This window comes from Phyllobates terribilis, unplaced genomic scaffold (genome assembly GCF_046119375.1).
Source record: "Phyllobates terribilis strain yellow unplaced genomic scaffold, ASM4611937v1 Scaffold_4__5_contigs__length_816908805, whole genome shotgun sequence".
In the NCBI taxonomy this organism is placed as follows: Eukaryota; Metazoa; Chordata; class Amphibia; order Anura; family Dendrobatidae; genus Phyllobates; species Phyllobates terribilis.
This window is the reverse complement of record NW_027362764.1, coordinates 572,699,355-572,725,122: the sequence shown is the minus strand read 5'-3', so window position 1 is coordinate 572,725,122 and position 25,768 is coordinate 572,699,355.

The following is a 25,768-nucleotide window of genomic DNA, read 5'->3' as shown; positions in this document are numbered from 1 at the left end:
GCCTTCCTTGACAGAGACGTAGTACTGGAAGCACGTCAACAACTGCATCCTCAAACACAACTCTGCCTCTCACCACAAGTCGTGGTGGCTCTTCAGGTCGCATGGGTGCTAAGCCTTGCATAGCCTGGGCATTTTTTATTTCGATAAAGATGACCCAACTCGTGTTATCTGTAACATTTGTCAGCAAAAGCTAAGTAGAGGCCAAAAAATACATAGTTTGAGTACTTCATGCATGAACCGGCACATGGACATGAAGCATAAGTTGCAATGGGAAGCTCACTGTGCTACAATGCGGCCTAGCCGGCCGGGCCAACCACCGTCTGCCACATCTTGTGCATCCGCGGCCTCTTCATCCTCTGTGACTGGGGGGACAGCAGTCACACCTGTTTTGGGACGCAGACCTGCCACCTCTTTACCCGCAACAGCCAGCGTGATTGGCAGGTCATCATTTTCTTTGGAGGTGGTAACACCAGCTGGTGTTGAGCGCTGTCCGACATCGATAGCACCACCTTTGGATCAAGGCAACCTAACATGTCCGCCTGCATCTTCCTCACAGACCGGCAGTTTGCCAGGGACACCCTTATCAACCCCGTCTAAGCACAACAGCCAGCCCTCGGTCCCTCAGATGTGGACAAGTAAAAGACCATTTCCTCCTAGCCATGAGAAAGCTAAGAGGTTGAATTTCACCATCTGCAAGCTCTTGGCTACAGAAATGCTGCCTTTCCGCCTGGTGGACACAGAGGATTTTCGAGACCTTATGTCCGTCGCAGTGCCCCAGTACCAGATGCCCAGTCGGCACTACTTCTCAAAGAGAGGTGTGCCTGCGCTCCACCAGCATGTCGCACACAACATCACCGCTTCTTTGAGAAACTCTGTGTGTGACAGGGTGCATTTCACCACAGACACTTGGACGAGTAGGCATGGACAGGGGCGTTACATGTCGCTGACTGGGCACTGGGTAACTATGGTGACAGCAGGACAAGGGGCTGCTGTCCAAGTCTTGCCGTCCCCACGAGTTGTGTGTCAATCCTCTTTATCTCAAAGTTCCTCCACTGCTTAGGTTTCTAACTGCGCAGAAGGGATCCTGCACACCTCCTTACTATGCTGGCAGTAGGGCTCAACGTCATCAGGTGGTTTTTACTTTGAAATGTCTGGGAAATGTGAGTCACACAGCTGAGGAGTTGTGGTCAGCTCTGGAGAACCAATTTCATGAATGGTTGTCTCCACTGGACCTGAAACCAGGGAAGGCCGTGTGCGACAATGCTGCAAACCTGGGTGCGGCCCTTCGCCGGGGCAATGTCACACACGTGCCTTGTATGGCTCACATGTTGAACCTGGTTGTCCAGCAATTTTTAGCCCACTATCCCGGACTAGATGGCCTTCTGCAGAGGGCACGGTCGCTGTGTGCTCACTTCCGCCGTTCGCATCCCGCAGCTCAGCGACTTACATCTCTACAGAAGTCGTTGGGCCTGCCACTTCACCGGCTAAAATGCGATGTGCCTACCCGGTGGAATTAAACTCTGCACATGTTGCAGCGACTGTGGCAGCACCGACAAGCCCTGGTGCAATACGTTCTGACGTATAGCCTGGGCCAACGAGATCCAGAGGTGGGGAAAATGACGCTGGAGGAGTGGTCTCAGATCAGGGACCTATGCACCCTTCTGCACAGTTTTGAAATAGCGACGAAGATGTTTAGTGCTGACGATGCCATTATCAGCATGACTATTCCGGTGATTTACATGCTGGAGCACATGTTAAACAGAAGTCGGAGTCAGGTGGTGGCACAAGAGCAGGTGGAGGAAGTAGAGGAGGAAGAGTTGTATGCGGAAGGGCTAACATCTGCAAGGTCCAGACGGTCGGCAGCACCAAGGCGGCAGGCATGTGAGGGTGGGGGAGATGGTTTTACCAGGGTGCATGGTAGCAGCCAAACTAGTGAGGAAGGTGCAGGAGCCCAGGAAGAAGTGGAGGATGAACTGATGGAAGACTCATCAGATGAGGGAGACCTTGATCACATTTCTGTTGTGCGAGGTTGGGGGGAGAGGACAGAGGAAGGAAGCATGATTGTTACCTCGCCACCAACACAACAAGGACTTGGTGCTCCTGGATGCGCAAGACACATGAGTGCCTTCTTGTTGCACTACCTGCAACATGACCCCCGAATTGTGAGAATTAGAAATAATCCTGACTACTGGGTTGCCACACTGTTAGATCCCCGGTACAAAAGTAAATTTGCAGAAATTATTCCTGCCATAGAAAGGGATGCACGCATGCAGGAGTATCAGCAGAGACTGTTGCAGAATCTTACATGTGCTTTTCCACAAAACACCAGTGGTGCACGTAGTGAATCTCACAGTTCCAACTTGCCAACCGTGGGACCGTCGAGTGTTCAGCACTCAAACCGTAACAGAAACACAGTATCTGCTGGTAACATCAATTTTGCGGAATCATTTCACCACTTTTTAAGCCCATCCTTTGCAAGGCCACAGGAGACAAGAAGTCTGACACATAGTCAACACCTAGAGACGATGGTACAGGAGTATCTCCAAGTAAACATTGAAGCCATGACTGTGTCACTGGACCCTTGCTCTTTTTGGGCTTCCAATCTGGATAAATGGCGGGAGCTCGCCACTTATGCCTTGGAGATCTTGTCATGCCCCGCAGCCAGCGTTCTGTCTGAACGTGTGTTCAGCGCTGCTGGTGGTGTGCTGACAGATAAGCGCACGCGGCTCTCCACTGATAATGACAGACTCACGTTCATAAAGATGAACAAATCATGGATTCGAAACGACTTTTCTACCCCTGTGTCATCCTGGGGAGAGTAAAAGCTTGATGATTGGTTAAAATCACCTCACCAACTGTTTTAAGCTTTCAAATTACTAATCATGTTTATCTGTATCTTGGCTGGAAAATAATTTGGGCTTTGTAGCAGTGTGCAGTACTGATTCTATTAGGCCATCTATACTAAGCTCCACCAGATTTAAAATTACGAATCATGTTTATCTGTATCTTGGCTGGAAAATAATTTGGGCTTTGTAGCAGTGTGCAGTACTGATTTTATTAGGCCATCTATACTAAGCTCCACCAGATTTAAAATTACTAATCATGTTTATCTGTATCTTGGCTGGAAAATAATTTGGGCTTTGTAGCAGTGTGCAGTAATGATTCTATTAGGCCATCTATACTAAGCTCCACCAGATTTAAAATTACTAATCATGTTTATCTGTATCTTGGCTGGAAAATAATTTGGGCTTTGTAGCAGTGTGCAGTACTGATTCTATTAGGCCATCTATACTAAGCTCCACCAGATTTAAAATTACTAATCATGTTTATCTGTATCTTGGCTGGAAAATAATTTGGGCTTTGTAGCAGTGTGCAGTAATGATTCTATTAGGCCATCTATACTAAGCTCCACCAGATTTAAAATTACTAATCATGTTTATCTGTATCTTGGCTGGAAAATAATTTGGGCTTTGTAGCAGTGTGCAGTACTGATTCTATTAGGCCATCTATACTAAGCTCCACCAGATTTAAAATTAATAATAATTTTTAGCTGCATCTAGCCCGGAAATTAATTTTGGGGCTCCGAGATGCGCAAGACACATAAGTGCCTTCTTGCTGCACTACCTGCAACATGACCCTCAGATTGTCAGAATTCGAAGTAATCCTGACTACTGGGTTGCCACACTCTTAGATCCCCCACACTCTTCGATCAACCTTTTCATTTTAATAAAGACCAAAAAATGGTCATTTTTGAAATTATAAGCATTAGCAGGTTATTAGAAACTGAAATCAAACAGTTTTCAACTCAAAACTTTATTCTAGGTGATGTTACATTTGCACATAGGACCCCTTGTTCGAAAGGAGCTTCTGAACTCTCTCGTCCATTGAATTTGTCAGGTTTTGGATCGTTTCTGCTTCAATTGTTTTGCATGAGGACCGAATACCCTCCCAGAGCTGTTGCTTAGATGTGAACTGCCTCCCGCCATCATAGACACTCCTTTTGATGATGCTCCAGAGGTTCTGAATGGGGTAGAGGTCAGGGGAGCATGGGGGTCACACCATAAGTTTGTCCCCTTTTATGCCCATATCAGCCAGAGATGCAGATGTATTATGTGCAGCATGAGACGGTGCATTGTCATGCATGAAAATGATCTTGCTGTGGAATACACGGTTCTTCTTCTTGAACCATGGCAGGAAGTGCTGTTTGAGAAACTCCACATACATTATGGAGTTCATCTTTACCCCTTCAGGGATCCTAAAGGGGCCGACAATCTCTCTCCCCATGATTCCAGCCCAAAACATTACTCCACCTCCTTCTTGTTGGCGCTGTAGCTGTGTTTGCGTGGGGTGTCCATCAACCAGCCATTCTCCACTCCATCCATCCGGACCATTGAGCGTTGCACGGCACTCATCCGTGAACAAAACAGTTTTGAAGTCAGTCTTCATGTATTGTTTGGCCCACTGGAGCCGTTTCTGCTTGTGTGCAGTGGATAGAGGAGGTCGACAGGATGGCGTACGCACAGCTGCAAACCTCTGAAGGACCCTGCATCTTGTTGTTCGGGGGACGTTGGAGGCACCAGCAGCTTCAAAAACTTGTCTGCTGCTATGACAAGGTTTTTTTGCCATTGCTCTTTTAACCTGACGTAATTGCCTGTAGGAAAGAGTCCTCAATTTGCCCTTATCAGCACGCACATGTGTGTACTGTGAATCAGCTACATACTTCTTGATTGCCAAGACACTTCATCCTGATCATCGCACAATGTTGATTGTAGTCATGCCTTGACCTAAACACTCCACAATTTGTTGCTTCTCAGCAGCCGACACATCCTTTTTCTTTCCCATTTTGGCAGAAAATTTAGGCTGCTTAATAATGTGGGACAGCCTTCTTAAGTAGTCTTGCCTTTCATTGGACACACCTGCCAAACTAATTAGCACAGGTGTCTGCAATTGCTTACAGTGATATAAAGAGCCCTGACACACATCACCATCAATGAGTTTAACTGACAAACAAACAAATTCTTCCCTTATCACTCCTAAACACTTTTTGCATAATAATTTGGAACACAGTGTGCATGTGCTTTTCCACAAAACACCAGTGGTTCGCGTAGTGAATCTTACAGTTCTAACTTGCCAACCGTGGTCTGTATGGAGTTGTTCAATAAAGGGCCCAAAATTAAGATAACATAGACGGGAGAGGTCTCTATGAATAGGAATTCCTAAGTATTTGATACCCTGTTAGGGTCAGGCAAAGGGAAAGTTGGACTGGATGGAATCCTGTATGGATTTGGGGAGGGAGACATCGAGGGCCTCAGACTTCGCTGCATTGATTTTAAAATTTGACCATGTAACAAAGTGATCTATTTCAGCCATAACAGCAGGGATGGATATATGTGATTGAGTGATATATACTAGGACATCATCAGCAAATAGAGAGCACTTGTACTCGGTGCCTCCCACCTTAATCCACCTAATATTGGGGTTATGGCGAATTGATGAGAGCAGGTGCTCCGTCACTAGGATGTATAAGAGAGGGGACAGAGGACATCCCTGCCTTGTCCCATTGGTGATTATGAAAGGTGATGAAAATGTTCTGACGAGCCCCCTGGGCCTTGGGACACCCGGAGCCGGACCCTTTTTGGTGGATGCTGGTGGTTGTAGTCTCCGTGGCGGCGACCCGGTTCCGTGGCTCAGGGCGGTCAAACCAGTGGCGGAACTATTTATGTGGTTTTGATGTTTAAATGTCCGACTACGCCACCCGTGGATTGCGGTCAGAGTGAACCGCCGCTGCAGGGCAGACCGCTGAGGCTGGTGTTGTAGGTGTAGCAGAGCGTAGCATAACTCACCACGGGAGGAGTATAGCCTCAGGGCAGTGTATGCGGAGGATGGGGGTGATGGTGCAGTGCAGCAGCAGTAACGACACGGAGTCAGTGATGCAGTCCATGGCCTTTACTCACAGTTCTTATTATCCAGACCACTTCTGCAGGTAACGGCTGCCCACGTTGTACTGTGCTCACCAGGTGAGGGTCTCAGACAACTCCCAGATAACTTTGGAGCACTTCACAGGACCCGCTTTGTGTGTCCTTTGTCTGGCCTTTCTTACCAACCCTTCTGTCCGGCTGCCTCGGGCCTCCTCTTGGTAAACTTGGCGCCAGTTTCCCTGACCCTATGTGGTGCCTTCCCAGCGGGTGTAGCGAGGGGCTGCGCCACATAAAATGTCACAGCCTCCGGTTTCTAGCTGAGGGTCGTTTCCCGCCTCCACTAGTTTCGGGGACCGGTCTCCCCCTTTGGCCTGACTCCTCCACGCAGGTGGATTCGGGCATGCGGTGGCGACTCGCCCGTCCGCACCCCTGGGATCCCTTCGTTCCTCGTTCCTGGAGCCTTCTCCGCTCCTCTTCCTTCCTTCTCCCTCTTCCAGGCCTGGGCCTCTGTTACTAGGCCCGCCTCCGGAGCAGAGCTCATGCAGAGCCCCTGCTCCCTGTCACTTCTCCTCAGACTTCTCTGCACTGAACTAAGATGGTGCCCACCTTTTATATTCCCTTCTCAATGCACCCAGGAACTGCTTCCTCCCTGCTCCTGCACTACAGGGTTCCCCTTCCTCAGTGTTCCCTCCCCCCACTCCAGCCAGGGACAGGGACTGTCGTGCCCTTCTCAGGGGCATATTGGTCACCCTGCCCCACGGCAATGTAGTGTAATGCATGCAGGTGTCGGGTCCTGATCCACACTCCATCCTTACCTGAGAGTGAGATATCACACCTCTGGGTGAGGTGCAATACCTCTGTAGCAACCGAGCCCTCAGGGTGGTACAGTTCCATTTATCTTCAGCCTAGGTGACGTATTGCGATACAGGGCCGTGATTTTGGCTATAAAAGGGTCCCCTAGACCCCTACCCCAAGCTTTTTAAGAGAATAATATATGGCGCGCCAGGAGACTCTATGGAATGCTTTCTCAGCATCCAACGAGAGTATCTAATTACACATTTTTAACTGCATCTAGCCCAGGAAATACTTTGTGCCTAGTAGCAGTGTCTGCTAGTCAGCGGATTATCCCGGCTGTTAAGCAAGCTACACCACCTGTAGTTTGGACACTTAATTTTTTCAAAGGAAATGCTTCGGGACCACGGGATACTCAGTGAAGAGCATCAGGAGGCACCCCAAGGCATAGGGGCTGGGACTGGCGGTAGGACGCTTTGCGGTGGACAGCCGAGCTCGATCCTTATGAAAGCTTTTTAACTGCAGCAGCTTTAGTGGACGCTACTGGAGCTGGAATTACGCGGCTGCTGGCATGAGACTTGCCCTCCAATAGATCCTTGTAAAAGGATTTAAAGTGTATTCATTCAAATTAGAGAGACAATTTAAATTAAAAAGCTTAGAGCTGCCTCCACCACAGGGGGGCTCGCTCGACCAACCAGCGGACAGGCACCAGCATTGGGAGAGGGGGGCTAGCCGTCAGGGTCCACCGCGGCTCTGGCACAAACCCGGCGACACGGAGGTGGCACGGGCAGGAACGGACTGGCCGTGTCGGCTTCTCACTTTTTGGATTTTAGAAGGGCATGACATGCCTATATCTGTGTCTCCCCCTCCTTTTACTCCTCCACCTCTTTTCTTTTCGCATGACTATATGTACTTGTCACTTTTCCATGTGTTAGTTATGTCTTCTGTGCAGTTTGTCAGCTTTTGGACACCTTTGAAGGTGTTTTCTATGTGTTTCTATGTGTTTTTGTTTGCCTGCCATTGGTTTTAACGGTGTTCGAAGGTGTTCGACGAACAGTTCGACGAACAGTTCAGCGAACACACGGGTGTTCGACGAACCGAACCAAACTCGAACACTACGGGGGTGGCTCAACACTAGTCTTCACATGCTCCTGCGGGGGGTTGCTTTGCCCTCTGGAGGTTCCTAGTGCTCCTTGGACGCATCTTGCTATGGATTTTATTACTGACCTTCCTGCCTCTGAGGGTTTCACTGTTATCTGGGTGGTCGTGGACCGTTTTAGCAAGATGTGTCACTTGGTTCCCTTCATCAAACTGCCCTGCGCCAAGACACTCGCTAAGGCTTTTGTTAAAGAAATTGTCAGGCTCCATGGCGTTCCTACCGACATTATTTCCGATAGGGGACCTCAGTTCGTGGCTCGTTTTTGGCGTGCCTTTTGTGACAGGTTGGGAGTCCATTTGTCATTTTCGTCTGGTTATCATCCTGAGTCTAATGGACAGACAGAAAGAAAGAACCAGGATGTTGAACAGTTTTTGCGTTGTTTTGTGGCTGACAATCAAGAAGGGTGGTCTGAGTTTCTGCCACTGGCTGAATTTGCTCTTAACAACCATACATCCTCTTCTGCTGGGTGTTCTCCTTTTTTTTGTTGTACTGGGAGACATCCGTCGTTTGGGTCATTCTCCAAATTGGTATCGGCTGTGCCGGAGGAGGAGAATTTTTCCGGTGATTTGGAGAGAGTTTGGACTGAAGTACGTCATAACCTTCCTGAGGCTAACAAAAAATCCAAGAGGTACTTTGATAGGAAACGTCAAGAGGTTTTGTTTACTGTTGGTGACATGGTTGGTTGTCCTCTAGGAATCTGCGGTTTTGGATTCCTTCTAAGAAATTGGGCCCGAAGTTTGTAGGTCCGTTTAAGGTGCTTCAGGTAGTTAACCAATCTGCTGTTAGGGTGGAGGTTCCTACCTCCTGGAAGATTAATCCGGTGTTTCATGTTTCCTTATTGAAAAAAGCTGATGTTTCTGATAGGGACGCCACTGTCTCTGTTCCTCCGGTGGAGGAAGACGGTGAATATGAAATTTCTCGCATTCTTAATTCTAGATCGCATAGAGGGTGTAGCGTCGGCGTCCCTGCCTCCTGCCAGGCAGGGACGCTGTTCCCCTCACCTCTCCACTCCGTGCCCGGCGTCCTCCTCCCGCTCTGCTGGCAGCGTGCGCTGCTTCCCAGCCACTGTGCTTATGGCGCGCGTGCGCGCGCTCCCCCTCTCTTAAAGGGGCCGCGCGCCGTCCTAAGGAGTCCCCGGCCAATGGCCGGAGGACCTCACCATATATAAGGCACCTCCTCCAAAATGGAGGTGCCCGAGCAATGTTGTTGCAAAGCCTTCACTCTGCTTCAGCCCTCAGGTCCCGTTACCAGTTACCTGCCAGTCACCTGCCAGATTCCTGCTTGATACCTGCCTGATATCCGTTTACCTGCTTGCAAGCCTGCGGTCCGACGGTCTGCCTTCCGACACCTGTCAGTCTGTCTATGGACCAGCCTGCCCGCTCACCTGGGAGCGCTCATCTGCTACCTGCCTGCTAGCCTACCTGGAGGCTCCGCTGTCACTTGCCGTGACCACCTGCCTGTCCAGAGACTCTTGCCTGCTCACCTGGGAGCGCTCACCTGAAACCTGCCTGCTAGCCTACCTGGAGGCTCTGCCGTCACTTGCCGTGACCACCTGCCTGTCCAGAGACTCTTGCCTGCTCACCTGGGAGCGCTCACCTGCTACCTGTCTGCTAGCCTACCTGGAGGCTCTGCCGTCACTTGCCGTGACCACCTGCCCGTCCAGAGACTCTTGCCCGCTCACCTGGGAGCGCTCACCTGCTACCTGCCTGCTAGCCTACCTGGAGGCTCTGCCGTCACTTGCCGTGACCACCTGCCTGTCCAAAGACTCTCGCCCGCTCACCTGGGAGCGCTCACCAGCCACCTGCCTGCTGCCCTTCTACCCAGAGACTGTCCCTGTCACTTGCCGTGAGTACCCGTCCTTCTACTCAGACACTGTCCCTGTCACTTGCCGTGACTACCTGCCCTTCTACCCAGAGACTGTCCCTGTCACTTGCCGTGACTACCTGCCCTTCTACCCAGAGACTGTCCCTGTCACTTGCCGTGACTACCTGCCCGTCTTCCCGGGGAGACACCCGCTTCCTTAAAAGGACCGCCCCCTTGTATAGTTGCTCAGAGGTTCCGCCTCCCAGACCCGTTACAGTTTGCTCGGGCCATGGAACCCGGTGGCACCCAAGCTCCCTCGCTCTCGGACCTATGTCATGAACTGTCCCGTCAGAGGTCCCAACAGGAGTCCATTCTGAGTCATCTGCGGAATGTCAACTCTCGCCTGGACACTCTGACTGCTCCACCAGCAACCACCGCTAGTGTCATGACTCGCAGCCCGGCAGCGCCGCTGCCCACCAATACCATGGCATCCTGCCCCGGACCCCGGCTTTCTGCACCTCCTCGCTTTGGAGGCGACCCCGCTCAAGCTCGGGGCTTCATAAACCAGTGCACCCTGCACTTTGAACTCCTGTCCCACCAGTTTATCTCCGACCGGGCCAAAGTAGCCTTCATCATGTCCCATCTCACGGGGGAGGCACTGGCTTGGCTAAATCCTCTATGGGAGGATCTAAATCCTCTATGCCAGCCTTTCTCACAGCTTTCCGGAAAGTCTTCGACGAACCCGGACGGAAGACCTCATCCGCATCATCTCTGCTACGCCTCTGTGTCACCCTGGCCTGGATGCCACAAGTGTAATTAAAGCTGTGTCTGAGAGCAAGGGGGAGGTTCTCTAGTCAGGGGAACATTAGCATGCAATGCCTCCTGTCTCAGGCCAGTAGGGGGAGCTGGCTGCCCCTATAAAAGCTGGTACTGGGGGCAGGGTTAGAGAGAACTTGATGGCCTGTCTCAGCACTGAGACTTGTCCCAGAGCAGAGCAGGGACAGACAGTTGCACTGCACCTAAGAGGAAGTGTGGCAGGAGGAGAGCCACAAGTCAGAGACAAGAGGCGAAGCAAGCCTGTCTTGGCAGATAAGAGACTGACTTTACCAGACTTTGGTGTCTGAGGCTGAGAGGATTCTACATCCTCCAGCAGAGAACCAGTCCACAAGGGACTGTATATTCCTTGGCCTAAGAAGCCTGGAGGCCCTGCCACAACCGAAGGGACCAGTAAAGCCGTACCAGGCTGGGAGCAGAAAGGAACCCACGTCGCAGGCCATACAGGCGAGAATACACGGAAAGCTCGGAAACGTGGGCTGTTACCCTATAACGAGGAGATAGCCAGAAGGAGCGCAGAAAGCACGGTAGGCCTACACCCTCACCCTGACCAGGGCCAATTTCCCCGTTGCTCTCAGACATCCAGGTCCCCTCCTAGCTGGGACTGTTTATGGGTCAGTTTACCTATTTTAGTAAAGACCCTGGACTGCAACTTGTTGTCTGTGTGCTCCTTGCTCCTCCAGCACTATCGGCACCGGGACTCTCACTACCATCACTCCCACCATCCACCACACTGCCCTGGGGCCGCACTCTTCCCGTGGGGAGTCACACCATCCCAGCTGCATATATCATCAGCCCCAGCGGTCTGCCCTGCAGCGGCGGTTCCTAATGACCGCAAATCCACGGGTGGCGTAGTCGGACATAATCAATAGCACATAACGGACTACCACTGGCCTGACCACCCTGAGCCACGGAACCGGGTTGCCACTACTACCCCCATCATTCCCTATTGCCCGGATCCGAGTGCCCCACGGCCCAGGGGGCGAGTCAGCTTTGGCGTAGTCGGCAGGATTTCGTGCCCGCAACCACCGGGTACTGCATGCCTGAAAAAGACTTTTGTAACTTACCTGTGGCGAAGTTTCCCGCCGTCCGGAGTCGTTTCCCGCCATCCGGAGCCGATTCCCGCCATCAGACGCCATCTTGGACCGTTTCCCGCCGTCTCCTGCCGTCTTCCCGCCATCCGCAGCTGCTTCCTGCCATCGGACGCCATCTTCATGACGCCGCGCGGGAAGAAGAGGGGCGTGGACGTCAAAACCGCGCGAGATCGGAAGCTCCGCCCCACGCACCGACGCTGCGCAAGGTCCTGGAAGGGAGAGAGAGCGACGCTGACGTCATCAGGACGCGACGCAAGGTCCTCGTCCAGAGCAGCAGCAGCGGATCCGCGGCCTACAGAAGAGGATCGTCGGAAGGTAGGCCACGCTTAACTAGGGGGGAGGAAGATGTCGGACACAGAGGCGCCCACTACCACCAATGCAGCTGCAGCAGCGGTGATGCCCTTTTCCCTGCCCTACATCCCTGGAGCGGCCTGGCTGCCCAAGTACTCAGGGGAGCCCCATGCCCTAACTGACTTTAAGGAAAGGCTGTACAGTTTGTTCCAGGTTTACCCCCTGACAGAGGAACAGAAGGTCAGCATATTGACAGGGCAGTTAACTGGCGCAGCCCAAAGGGAGGTAAAATCATGGCCCACTGAGGAGAAAAGGACTGTGAAGGGTATTCTGGCCCGGCTGCGGGGTACCTTTGACACACGTACCTCCGCTGAGATTAAAATGAGGTTCTATGGATGTAAGCAGCGGGCACAGGACAGCATCAGAGACTATGCCCTAAATCTGCAAGAAGCCCTGAGGGCTATTCAACAAACTGACCCTGGCAGTGTGCAGGAGACGGATAAACTGCTAACAGAACAATTCATAGAAGGTCTGCTGTCTAGCGCCCACAGGGCCCAACTGCACCTCATGTTCTTTCAGAACCCTGATCTGACCTTTGCCCAATTTAAGGACAGGGCCATAAGGGTGCTCCGTGAAACCGCAACCAGTGGCGCTATAAACCTCCGGCGCCCTGCTTTCACCTACCACCAGGAGGCGGCGCCCTCCTCTATGGACTCCGTGGAGGCTGATGCACAGGCCCTGAACCAAGCCCCGTTGAAAGACCTGCACCACCAAGTCCAGGAGCTGACCAGGAGTGTCGCAGCGTTGACCAGGACCGTCCAGGCGTTGCAAGTGGACCCGTCAAGACCCATCGAGCTGGCTTCAAGTCCGGAGGATGTCCCGTGGCGTCGACAGAGGAGGATCCCGTCGTTCCGAGGGAGGCCCACAGACCGCTATGCAGAGGATGGACAGCCCATTTGCCGTCGATGCAACCAGCCCGGACACATTTCCAGGTACTGTAATTTAAACGGGTCCAACCTGGGGCAGAGGGCCAACCCCCAGGCATAAGATCACCAGGCCCTTACAATTGGCGTGATAAGTACGTTGGGGGGCGCCCGGTTTTACCCGTGGTGCTGGACGGTATCCCCATGAGCGCCTTGCTGGATACTGGGTCACAAGTAACCACTATCCCTTATGTACTTTTTAAGCAGTATTGGACTGATGCTGATATCACACGGTATCCAGACAGTAACTTGAGCATCATCGCCAGTAATGGCTTACCCGTGCCGCAGATGGGGTTCAAGGAGATGAAAATTGGTAAAGTTGAACTGCCGGCACAGGGAGTGATTATTGTGGACATTGACCGTCGTGAAAGTCACCCTAAAATAACTGTGGGTACTAACGTAATTGAAAATTGTCTTTCAGAGGTAATTGTAATCTTACAACAGGTGGCGGTGAATGCTAGTTCCAGCCAACAGAGAGTCCTCAACAAGGAGATAAAAGCCCTGATGAGACGGCAGCAGGTAGAACTGTCTGGTGGTGAGATCGGTAGCGTAAGACTGAGTGACCCATTCCCCATTTCCATGCCTCCCAAAAGTGAAATGATGATCTGGTGTCGGACTGCAATCGGGTTGAGAGGTAGAGACTACCAAGCCATGGTAGAACCCGTGTACTCAGACAGCAGGCCCACCATTTTGACAGCCCGGGGGGTGGTTGATGTCCGTCATGGGAGGGTGCCCGTCCGCATCCTCAACATTGGGAAGAGGGAGGTACACTTACCCAGGTACGCTACACTCGCCAAGCTGTTTGCAGTCGAACACAAAGCTATCAGGGCCGTGGAACCCTTGCCTCCATCTCCTCAGGCGGAGGGTAATGGCTCCCAGAAACAAAAGGAGGACTGGTGTCAGAAACTCCATGTGGGTGCTGACTCCACTCCCCTGCACCAAAAACAAGGAGTCTACCGGGTGGTACAGGAGTACGAGAGAGTCTTTAGTAAGCACCCGCTAGACTTCGGCAGAGTAAAGGGGATAGAACACCACATCCCCACAGGGAGCCACACACCAATAAAAGAGAGACACAGGCCTGTACCCCCTGCACATTATCAGAACGCCAAGGGCATGCTAAGAGAAATGAAAGAAGCTGGGGTCATTAGAGACAGCTGTAGCCCCTGGGCAGCCCCCTTGGTTCTGGTGAAAAAGAAAGACGGCACCATGAGAATGTGCGTCGACTATAGACAAATCAACCGTATCACCCACAAAGACGCATATCCGCTGCCTAGAATAGAGGAGTCTTTAGCCGCACTAAAATCAGCTAACTTCTTTTCTACTTTGGACCTTACTAGCGGGTACTGGCAGGTTCCTGTGGCAGAGGCTGACAAGGAGAAGACCGCCTTCACCACCCCGATGGGACTGAGCGAGTTCAACTGTATGCCTTTCGGGCTCTGCAACGCACCAGGGACCTTCCAGCGGCTGATGGAATGCTGTCTAGGGCACCGAAACTTCGAGACGGTCCTCCTTTACCTGGACGACGTGATCGTCTATTCGAAGACCTAAGAGGACCATCTCAAACACCTGGCTGAGGTGTTCGAAGCCCTGGCAGGCTATGGCCTGAAGGTGAAACCATCGAAGTGTCACCTGCTGAAACCAAAGGTCCAGTACCTAGGGCACGTGGTAAGTGCGGAAGGAGTAGCCCCCGACCCTGACAAGGTCACGGCAATCAAGAGCTGGCCAAGCCCCTCGAACATCAAGGAGGTGAGACAGTTTCTCGGGTTGGTAGGTTACTACCGAAGGTTCATCCCCGGGTTCACTAAGATGGCAGCTCCTATGCAGGACCTCCTGATCGGACAGTCTAAGTCCAGGAGTCAAAAGCCACCCTTCAAGTGGGATAAACCGGAAGAGGAGTCCTTCCGCCAGTTGAAGATGGCCCTCACGGGGGATGAGATCCTGGCCTACCCTGATTATGGCCAGCCTTTTATCCTTCACACAGACGCCAGTAATGTGGGACTGGGAGCAGTACTGTCCCAAAACCAACAGGGCAGAGAAAGGGTGATCGCGTACGCCAGCCGGAAGCTGAGGCCCACAGAGAGGAACCCGGAGAATTACAGCTCCTTCAAGCTAGAATTCTTGGCGGTGGTGTGGGCCGTGACGGAACGCTTCAAGCATTACCTGGCCTCCGCAAAGTTCACCGTGTACACGGACAACAACCCGTTGACACACCTGGACAATGCAAGACTGGGTGCCCTAGAACAGCGGTGGATGGCCCGTCTCTCCAACTATGACTTCGTGATCAAGTACCGGGCCGGCAAAACCAATGCCAACGCTGACGCCCTATCAAGAATGCCTCACTTACCTGAAGGTGACGAAGACCCAGAAGAGCTGGAGGAGGTAGAACTCCCCGCGTTTCACCGGTATGGAGCCGCTCAACACTCCCACCGCGTGAAGGAGGAGGATCTAACAACCGTGATGATCAATCCCCTACCTCACCACAGCTGGGCCGAGACCCAAGATAGTGACCCTGCCATCCGCCTGGTGAAAGATTTGCTGACCCAGGAAGACGCCCGCATGGATCCGGATGCCCCAGAGGAAGCCAAGCAGCTATGGAAAGAGAAGAGCAAGCTGTTCCTCTACGAAGGCAAGTTGTGCAGAAGGATTGTCAACCACCGGACGCACGAGCTGACCTGGCAAGTCGTGGTCCCAAGGCGGGATGCAGCTATGGTCCTGGGGGCCTACCATGACAGAGCGGGGCACTTCGGGTGGAAGAAACTGGAGTTCCTGCTAAGAGGAAGGTTCTTTTGGTTCGGCATGAGAGGAGCTGTAGAAAAATGGTGCAGAGACTGTGGCCCTTGTCACCTAAGGAGGAAGGACCGCACCAGCCAGAAGACACCCTTGAGGCCCATCGTCACCACGCAGCCTCTTGAGCTGGTAGCTCTGGACCATGTCAAATTGGCTCTCAGCCGGTCAGGATACATCTATGCCCTGACAATCGTGGACCACTATTCCCGTTTTCTAGTGGTGGTCCCGGTAAAGGACTTGACAGCCCAAACAGCGGCCAGAGCCTTCCAGCAATACTTCTGCCGTCCACACGGGTATCCGGAACAGGTCCTGACATACCAGGGTCCAGCGTTCGAGGCTGAAATCTTCCAAGAGTTCTGCAACCTCTATGGCTGTAAGAAGATTCGGACAACGCCTTACCACCCACAAACCAACGGGATGTGTGAGAAGATGAACAATATAGTCATTGATCTCCTGAAGACATTGCCCCTGGAGGAACGCAGCCTGTGGCCAGAAAAACTGCCGGACCTGATAGACTTATACAATCATATCCCGGTGAATGCTACCAACTGTACCCCGGCTTACCTGATGCGAGCCAGACCAGGTAAGCTGCCCGTAGACCTGGAGATGGGAGTTCTAACACCTGAGGACACCTCCCCGGATGCGGACTGGGATACGGAAAGGCAACTGCAGTACAAGAAGGTACAGGAGAGTGTGGAGAAGAGCCTGGCCCAGGTGAGAGAGAGGCAAGAAAAACTCTTCAACCAACACGCCACTGCTGGTCCCCTAGAACCTGGTGAGCAAGTCCTGAAGCGGAAGAGAAGGCTACATAAGCTGGACGACCAGTGGGAAAGGGAACCCTACACGGTACTGCAGTCTGACCACGACAACCCAAAGGTGTGCGTAATCACCAAGGACGGAGGAGAAACCACTAGTGTCGTCTCCAGAGACCACCTCAAAAGATGCCCCGAGCAACTCCGTAGTGCAGAAGAGGATCAGAGTGACCTTGAACCCGCAGAGGACAAGGAAGAAATGATCAGCACCGTTCTCGGAGAGTTCCCTCAGTCCTGGACTCGCATAAATGATGCCATAGTGGTACCCGTCCTGCATTTCCTGCAACCGGCACAGCAACAACCAACACCAGAGCCGGAAGGTGAAGAGGAGCGAGCAGTTCCAGAGGCAGAAGAGCCTGTACCAGCAGCCCAGGAGAGTCAACCCTCTGCTGACAGTGAGCCTGCCATGCCTGCGGTAAGCCAAAGGACCCGCAGACAGCTGCCTGCCCTACCTGTACACCCAGCTGGTAGCTGTACCCCTAACGCTAGTGGGGAAAGCCAGGTTGGTCCACCACCAGACAGTGGGCTACGTAGGTCAACCAGGAGCACAAAGGGGCAGATACCCGCTCGCTGGAGAATATAGAGTGTACTAAGATTGTAAATGACCCTGTTGCCAAATGTTGAATTGTTTGCAAAGTTACATGCATGTTTGGTAATTCTGTGTTTCAGTTTCTTGCAGCTACCGTAAGGACTCAAAGGTTATGGACTTTTTATAACCGGGACCTTGTATGGACGGCGTTCGGAGCCTGACCAAGGAATGAACTAACACCTGGTTAAGGCTCCCCGTTGTATTGGTGATATGGACACCCGGTCACAGGCCACACTGTGACCTTAAGAACTCAAACTGTGCGTCGTTTGTCTATTAATGTTTTATAGTCATGTATATTATCTTTGTTTACTGTTTAGTCCCGGAGTACTAAATTTCACTAGGGGGGAATGTGTCACCCTGGCCTGGATGCCACAAGTGTAATTAAAGCTGTGTCTGAGAGCAAGGGGGAGGTTCTCTAGTCAGGGGAACATTAGCATGCAATGCCTCCTGTCTCAGGCCAGTAGGGGGAGCTGGCTGCCCCTATAAAAGCTGGTACTGGGGGCAGGGTTAGAGAGAACTTGATGGCCTGTCTCAGCACTGAGACTTGTCCCAGAGCAGAGCAGGAGGAGAGCCACAAGCCAGAGACAAGAGGCGAAGCAAGCCTGTCTTGGCAGATAAGAGACTGACTTTACCAGACTTTGGTGTCTGAGGCTGAGAGGATTCTACATCCTCCAGCAGAGAACCAGTCCGCAAGGGACTGTATATTCCTTGGCCTAAGAAGCCTGGAGGCCCTGCCACAACCGAAGGGACCAGTAAAGCCGTACCAGGCTGGGAGCAGAAAGGAACCCACGTCGCAGGCCATACAGGCGAGAATACACGGAAAGCTCGGAAACGTGGGCTGTTACCCTATAACGAGGAGATAGCCAGAAGGAGCGCAGAAAGCACGGTAGGCCTACACCCTCACCCTGAACAGGGCCAATTTCCCCGTTGCTCTCAGACATCCAGGTCCCCTCCTAGCTGGGACTGTTTATGGGTCAGTTTACCTATTTTAGTAAAGACCCTGGACTGCAACTTGTTGTCTGTGTGCTCCTTGCTCCTCCAGCACTATCGGCACCGGGACTCTCACTACCATCACTCCCACCATCCACCACACTGCCCTGGGGCCGCACTCTTCCCGTGGGGAGTCACACCATCCCAGCTGCATATATCATCAGCCCCAGCGGTCTGCCCTGCAGCGGCGGTTCCTAATGACCGCAAATCCACGGGTGGCATAGTCGGACATAATCAATAGCACATAACGGACTACCACTGGCCTGACCACCCTGAGCCACGGAACCGGGTTGCCACTACTACCCCCATCGTTCCCTATTGCCCGGATCCGAGTGCCCCACGGCCCAGGGGGCGAGTCACCTCCATCAAGGAAATCTCACCGTGGGCCATTATGCCATACGGTTCCGTACCCTTGCTTCGGAGCTGGCCTGGGATAACGACGCCCTGGTGTCTGTCTTTTGGGAGGGTCTGTCCGGCCGTATTAAAGATGAACTCGCCGGTCGGGACATACCTACCACTCTCGACGACTTAATAATTCTTGCCACCCGGATTGACATCCGGTTCCAGGAACGCGCCAAAGAGGTCACCCATGAGAGGAGGTTTCCACGTCTAGCCCCTACCTTTCAGAAACCTGTCACTTCTCCCGCTACTCCCCAGGCGCACTCACCCGAGCCTATGCAGGTCGACCAGACCAAGATGGTCAAAACCCGTCAAGAGTTACGCCGTGCCGAGGGGAGCTGCTTCTACTGTGGCAGTAAGGAGCATCAGATCCGTTCCTGCCTGGAGAGGTCGGGAAATGCCTGTGTCTAGGATCGCTCAGAGAGGTCGTCCTAGACAAGAGTAAACCCTCTCCATCTCTGTTGCTGTCGGTCTCTATCATCTGCGGGGAGAACCGTTATTTTGAACTAGCCCAACTTGACTCTGGAGCTGCCGGAAATCTCATTTCTCAGTCTCTGGTAGAGAGATACCGCATTCCCACCAAACCTCTAGCTGTACCCTTATCTGTCACTGCCGTGGATGGGGGCCTCTTACCACATCCCATCCAACTCATCACCGAATCCATAACCCTGCAGGTGGGAATGCTGCACTCTGAGAGCATCTTCTTTCATGTTCTGCCTGGACTCTCTCACGCCCTCTTACTAGGCCTACCTTGGCTTCAGAGACATGCACCCGTGCTTGATTGGCAGACCGGAGAAGTCCTTCGCTGGGGACAGGACTGCCATAAGACTTGTTTAGTTCCCATCCATCCTGTCCGTCCTTCTCCTACTCCAGCCAATCTACCTGGTCTTCCGGCTCCTTATTGGTCGTATGCGGACGTCTTTAATAAAAAGGAGGCAGAGACATTACCCCCTCATAGACCATACGACTGCCCAATCGACCTGATGCCCGGCGCTACTCCTCCCCGTGGGCGCATTTACCCTTTGTCCGCTGCTGAGACCCGATCCATGTCAGAATATATTGAGGAGAATCTGGCCCGGGGGTTCATCCGGAAATCTACTTCCCCGGCGGGAGCAGGCTTCTTCTTCGTCAAAAAGAAGGACGGCTCACTCCGTCCCTGTATAGACTATAGAGGCCTTAACCAGATCACGGTGAAGAATAAATACCCCCTTCCGCTCATTCCGGAATTATTTGACCGTCTTAGGGGGGCTAGAATCTTCACCAAGCTGGACCTCCGTCGGGCGTATAACCTGGTCCGTATCCGTCAGGGGGATGAATGGAAGACGGCATTCAACACCCGGGACGGCCACTATGAATACCTGGTAATGCCCTTCGGTCTCTGTAACGCTCCTGCCGTCTTTCAAGAGTTGGTCAATGACATCTTCCGGGACCTTCTCTCCGGATCTCCCCACACACCGGAGGGATGTTCGTCAGGTTCTGCTCAGGCTCAGGCAGAACCACCTCTACGCTAAATATGAGAAGTGTCTCTTTGAGCAGACCTCGCTTCCGTTTTTGGGCTACATAATTTCTCAGACCGGTCTACGAATGGATCCTGAGAAACTGTCTGCCATCGAGAAGTGGCCTCGACCAGAGGGGTTGAAGGCTATTCAGCGGTTCCTGGGCTTCGCCAACTACTACCGCCTCTTCATACCGCACTTCTCTTCCCGGACTGCCCCTATCTCTGCGCTCACCCGTAAGGGCACTAATCCCAGAGAATGGTCGCCCGAAGCAGAGGAAGCCTTTCTTTCCTTAAAACAGGCTTTCTCTTCCGCCCCGGTGCTGCATCGCCCGGACGGCAACAAGCAATTCTTCCTGGAAGTTGACGCCTCCTCCTCTGGAGCCGGAGCGGTACTCACCCAAAAATCGTCTTCCGGGAGAATGGTAACTTGCGGCTTCTTCTCCAAACTCTTCTCCTCTTCCGAGCGCAACTATTCTATAGGAGACCGAGAGTTATTGGCCATTAAGCTGGCATTGGAGGAGTGGCGTTACCTGCTTGAGGGGGCTCTTCACCCGGTAATAATTTACACGGACCACAAGAACTTGGCTTACCTCCAGAGTGCCCAGAGACTTAACCCGCGCCAAGCCCGGTGGTCCTTGTTTTTTGCTCGCTTTGATTTTGTTCTTCATTTTCGCCCGGCTGACAAAAACATCAAAGCTGATGCCTTGTCCCGATCCTTCCTGGTGTCTGATCTTGAGGAGGAACCTAAACACATCATCGATCCCGCCAGAGTAATGCAGGTGGCCCCCGTGAGTCTAAATCGTCTCCCTCCCGGTAAGACGTTCGTAACGGTACCTGATCGGGAGAAGATCCTACACTGGGGTCACTCGTCTAAGCTTGCTGGCCACGCCGGTCAGAAAAAGACCCTCCAGCTTATCACCCGGCACTACTGGTGGCCTACCCAGCACAAGGACGTAATAGACTTTGTTTCTGCCTGTGTGTCCTGCGCCCGCAACAAGGTTCCGAGACACCTGCCAGCCGGTCGCCTCCTTCCTCTTCCAGTACCTGCTGCCCCCTGGCAGCATATAGCTATGGACTTCATAACAGATCTCCCTGTCTCTGCCGGTTGTACGGTCATTTGGGTGGTCGCTGACCGCTTTTCCAAAATGGCTCATTTCATTCCCCTGCCAGGCCTCCCGTCTGCACCCGAGCTGGCTAAAGACTTTATCCGCCACATCTTCCGTCTCCATGGCCTGCCCCTCCACATCGTGTCGGATCGTGGGGTCCAGTTCACCTCACGCTTCTGGAGAGCCACATGCAAGCTGCTAGACGTCACCCTGAACTTCTCCTCCGCATACCACCCACAGTCCAATGGTCAAGTGGAGCGGATCAATCAGATCCTGACCAGTTACCTCCGGCACTTCGTTAATGCCCACCATTCAGACTGGGTGGATCTCCTGCCATGGGCCGAATTCTCTTACAATAATCACAAGAGCGAATCTTCCTCCAAATCCCCGTTTTTTGTAGTCTTCGGTCAGCATCCTCGTATCCCATTTCCCGTCTCCACCTCGGTGGACAATCCGGCTGCGGAATCTCTCGTTAGCAAATTTTCCTCCATTTGGGAGAGTACCCGATCCGCACTCCTTCAGTCGTCCGAGCGGATGAAAAAACACGCTGACAAAAAACGCCTGGATCCTCCACAATTCCGTCCTGGAGATAAAGTCTGGCTCTCGTCCAAGTATGTCCGGCTCAAGATTCCTTCCTACAAGTTAGGGCCTCGGTTCATCGGCCCACTGGAAGTTATCAAAAAAATCAACCCAGTGGCCTATAAATTGAAACTCCCGGCCAACTTGCGGATCCCTAACTCCTTCCATGTATCTCTCCTCAAACCCGTGGTACTTAACTCTTTTTCCAAGTCTACAGGTACGCCTCCTGCTCCGGTTTCCGCTGAAAATGAGTTTGAGGTAGAGAACATTCTGGCCACCAAAAGGGTAAGAGGAAAAACCTTTTTTCTGGTAGATTGGAAGGGGTTTGGTCCTGAGGAGAGAACTTGGGAGCCCCGGGAGAACATCCATGCCCCTCTCATCCTTGATAAATTTCTGTCTAGCCTAAAAAAGGGGGGGCCTAAAGGGGGGGGGTACTGTAGCGTCGGCGTCCCTGCCTCCTGCTAGGCAGGGACGCTGTTCCCCTCACCTCTCCACTCCGTGCCCGGCGTCCTCCTCCCGCTCTGCTGGCAGCGCGCGCTGCTTCCCGGCCACTGTGCTTAGGGCGCGCGCGCTCCCCCTCTCTTAAAGGGGCCGCGCGCGCCATCCTAAGGAGTCCCCGGCCAATGGCCGGAGGACCTCACCATATATAAGGCACCTCCTCCAAAATGGAGGTGCCCGAGCAATGTTGTTGCAAAGCCTTCACTCTGCTTCAGCCCTCAGGTCCCGTTACCAGTTACCTGCCAGTCACCTGCCAGATTCCTGCTTGATACCTGCCTGATATCCGTTTACCTGCTTGCAAGCCTGCGGTCCGACGGTCTGCCTTCCGACACCTGTCAGTCTGTCTATGGACCAGCCTGCCCGCTCACCTGGGAGCACTCATCTGCTACCTGCCTGCTAGCCTACCTGGAGGCTCCGCTGTCACTTGCCGTGACCACCTGCCTGTCCAGAGACTCTTGCCTGCTCACCTGGGAGCGCTCACCTGCTACCTGCCTGCTAGCCTACCTGGAGGCTCTGCCGTCACTTGCCGTGACCACCTGCCTGTCCAGAGACTCTTGCCTGCTCACCTGGGAGCGCTCACCTGCTACCTGTCTGCTAGCCTACCTGGAGGCTCTGCCGTCACTTGCCGTGACCACCTGCCTGTCCAGAGACTCTTGCCCGCTCACCTGGGAGCGCTCACCTGCTACCTGCCTGCTAGCCTACCTGGAGGCTCTGCCGTCACTTGCCGTGACCACCTGCCTGTCCAAAGACTCTCGCCCGCTCACCTGGGAGCGCTCACCAGCCACCTGCCTGCTGCCCTTCTACCCAGAGACTGTCCCTGTCACTTGCCGTGAGTACCCATCCTTCTACTCAGAGACTGTCCCTGTCACTTGCCGTGACTACCTGCCCTTCTACCCAGAGACTGTCCCTGTCACTTGCTGTGACTACCTGCCCTTCTACCCAGAGACTGTCCCTGTCACTTGCCGTGACTACCTGCCCGTCTTCCCCGGGAGCCACCCGCTTCCTTACAAGGACCGCCCCCTTGTATAGTTGCTCAGAGGTTCCGCCTCCCAGACCCGTTACAGAGGGAGATTGCAGTATCTCGTCGCTTGGAAAGGTTTCGGTCCCGAGGATAACTCCTCGGTATGGGCGGATGATGTCTCTGCTCCTAGACTTGTCGGAGCGCTTCACAGGAGGTTTCCTGATAGACCTGGGCCTGGAGGATCCGGAGGATCCTCATAGAAGAGGGGGTACTGTTAGAACCCTCCTGTTAGTTTTTTTTTTATTTTGTTGGTCACATGACTTTTTGCCTATATAATCCAGCTCCGCCCTCCTGGCCTTGCTGGACTTCAGTGTTACTTTTACTCTTAAGCTAGCCAGGTGCCTTGTACCTTACTCTGTAGTTTGCTTGGTCTTTTGACCACTAGTACTTCTGTTTGTTTGTTTGTCTTTGCTCTGCTACAATTTCTGCTAGGAGGTGTCCAACTATATCCCAGTCCTTAGTTATTGTAGGGACCCCTCCCTTATATCTATAGGTCTGCGTTCAGACTAGCCGAAGACTTAGGCGGGTCTGTTCACAAGGAACAGGTCCCCCGCTGCATCGTAGGGAATCAGCTTAGTCCTATTGTAGGGACAGTTTTCCTATCTTTCCTTAGTGTTTGTAGCAGTTCATAACAGCTACGTGTGAACATAGCCCAAGGTGTGTTATGTTCTGCTACCAGAGCTAAGGAAAGAGAGGAGATCTGTCCCTACGATAGAACTCAGCTTGATCCCTACGATGTAACAGGGGACCTGATCCTGCGATCAGACCTGCTAAAGTCCTCAGCTAGTCTGTACGGAGACCTGTAGATGTGGGGAAGGAATCCCTACAAGTTCTAGGGACTGGAAGCAAAATGGACACCTCCTAACAGAAATAGTAGCAGACAGACGAACAAACAAATAATATTGAACACAGAGGTCCGAAGACCAAGCAAACTAACAGAGTAAGATACTGAGCACCGGCTAGCTAAAGAGTAGTAATACAATGAAGTCCAGCAAAGCCAGAAGGGCGGAGCAGGACTAAATAGGCCAACAAGGTCATGTGACCAGCAATAGAAAAAACCTAAGAGCAAGGTTCTAACAGTACCCCCCCTTCTAAGAGGATCCTCCGGATCCCCTAGGACCAGGCTTATCAGGAAATCTCCTGTGAAACGCTCTGATAAGTCTGGATGCGGAAACATCATCCGACCTCACCCATGAGTTATCCTCGGGACCGAAACCTTTCCAGGCCACGAGATACTGCAAACTACCTCTATACCGTCTAGAATTAAGGATGCGAGAAATTTCATATTCCCCGTCCTCCACCACCGGGGGAACAGAGGCAGAGGCGTCACAATCCGACACAACAGCTTTTTTCAACAGAGAGACATGAAACACGGGATTAATTCTCCAGGAGGTAGGAACCTCCAACCTAACAGCAGATTGGTTGACAACCTGAAGCACCTTAAAGGGCCCTACAAACTTGGGACCCAATTTCTTAGAAGAAATCCTCAACCGCAGATTCCTAGAGGACAACCAAACCATGTCACCAACAGCGAACAAAACCCCCTGTCGTTTCCTATCAAAGTAGTCTTTAGATTTTCTGTTAGCCTCCTGAAGATTACCACGCACATCCGTCCAAACGCTCTCCAAATCGCCGGAAAAATTCTCCTCCTCAGGCACGGCAGATACCAACTTGGAGAACGACCCAAACGACGGATGTCTCCCAGAACAACAAAAAAAGGCGAACAACCAGCAGAAGAAGATGTATGGTTGTTAAGAGCAAATTCAGCAAGTGGCAGAAACTCAGACCACCCCTCTTGATTGTCTGCCACAAAACAACGCAAGAACTGCTCAACATCCTGGTTTTTCCTTTCTGTCTGGCCATTAGATTCAGGATGATATCCGGATGAGAACGACAAATGAACTCCCAACCTGTCACAAAAGGCGCACCAAAAACGAGCCACGAACTGAGGTCCCCTATCAGAAACAATGTCAGTAGGAACGCCATGAAGTCTGACAATTTCCTTGACAAAGGCCTTAGCGAGAGTCTTAGCGCAGGGCAGTTTGACGAAGGGAACCAAGTGACACATCTTGCTAAAACGGTCCACGACCACCCAGATGACAGTAAAACCCTCAGAGGGGGGAAGGTCAGTTATAAAGTCCATAGCCAAATGTGTCCAAGGAGCACTGGGAACCTCCAAGAGGGCAAAGCAACCCCGCAGCAGGAGTATGTGAGGACTTAGATCTAGCACATATAGTACATTGACGCACCCACTTAATGACTTCCTTCTGCCATCCAGGCCACCAAAAACTGCGACCCACCAGTCTCTTGGTCTCAGAGATTCCGGGATGACCTGCCAACCGAGATTCGTGACACTCAACAAACAAATCTCTCCTAAAGGTCCCAGGCACAAACAACCTCCCATGGGGAGTGTTAGATGGGGCATTCTCCTGTGCTTTAAGAATTTCATCCTCCAAAACGGAGTCCAAAGCAGCAATCACAACACCTTCTTGTAAAATGTTCTCCTCTTTCTCAGCACCGACTATGGGAGAAAAACTGCGAGACAAGGCATCCGCCTTAACATTCTTAGTACCTGGGATGTAAGTAACGGAAAAATTAAACCGCGAGAAAAACAG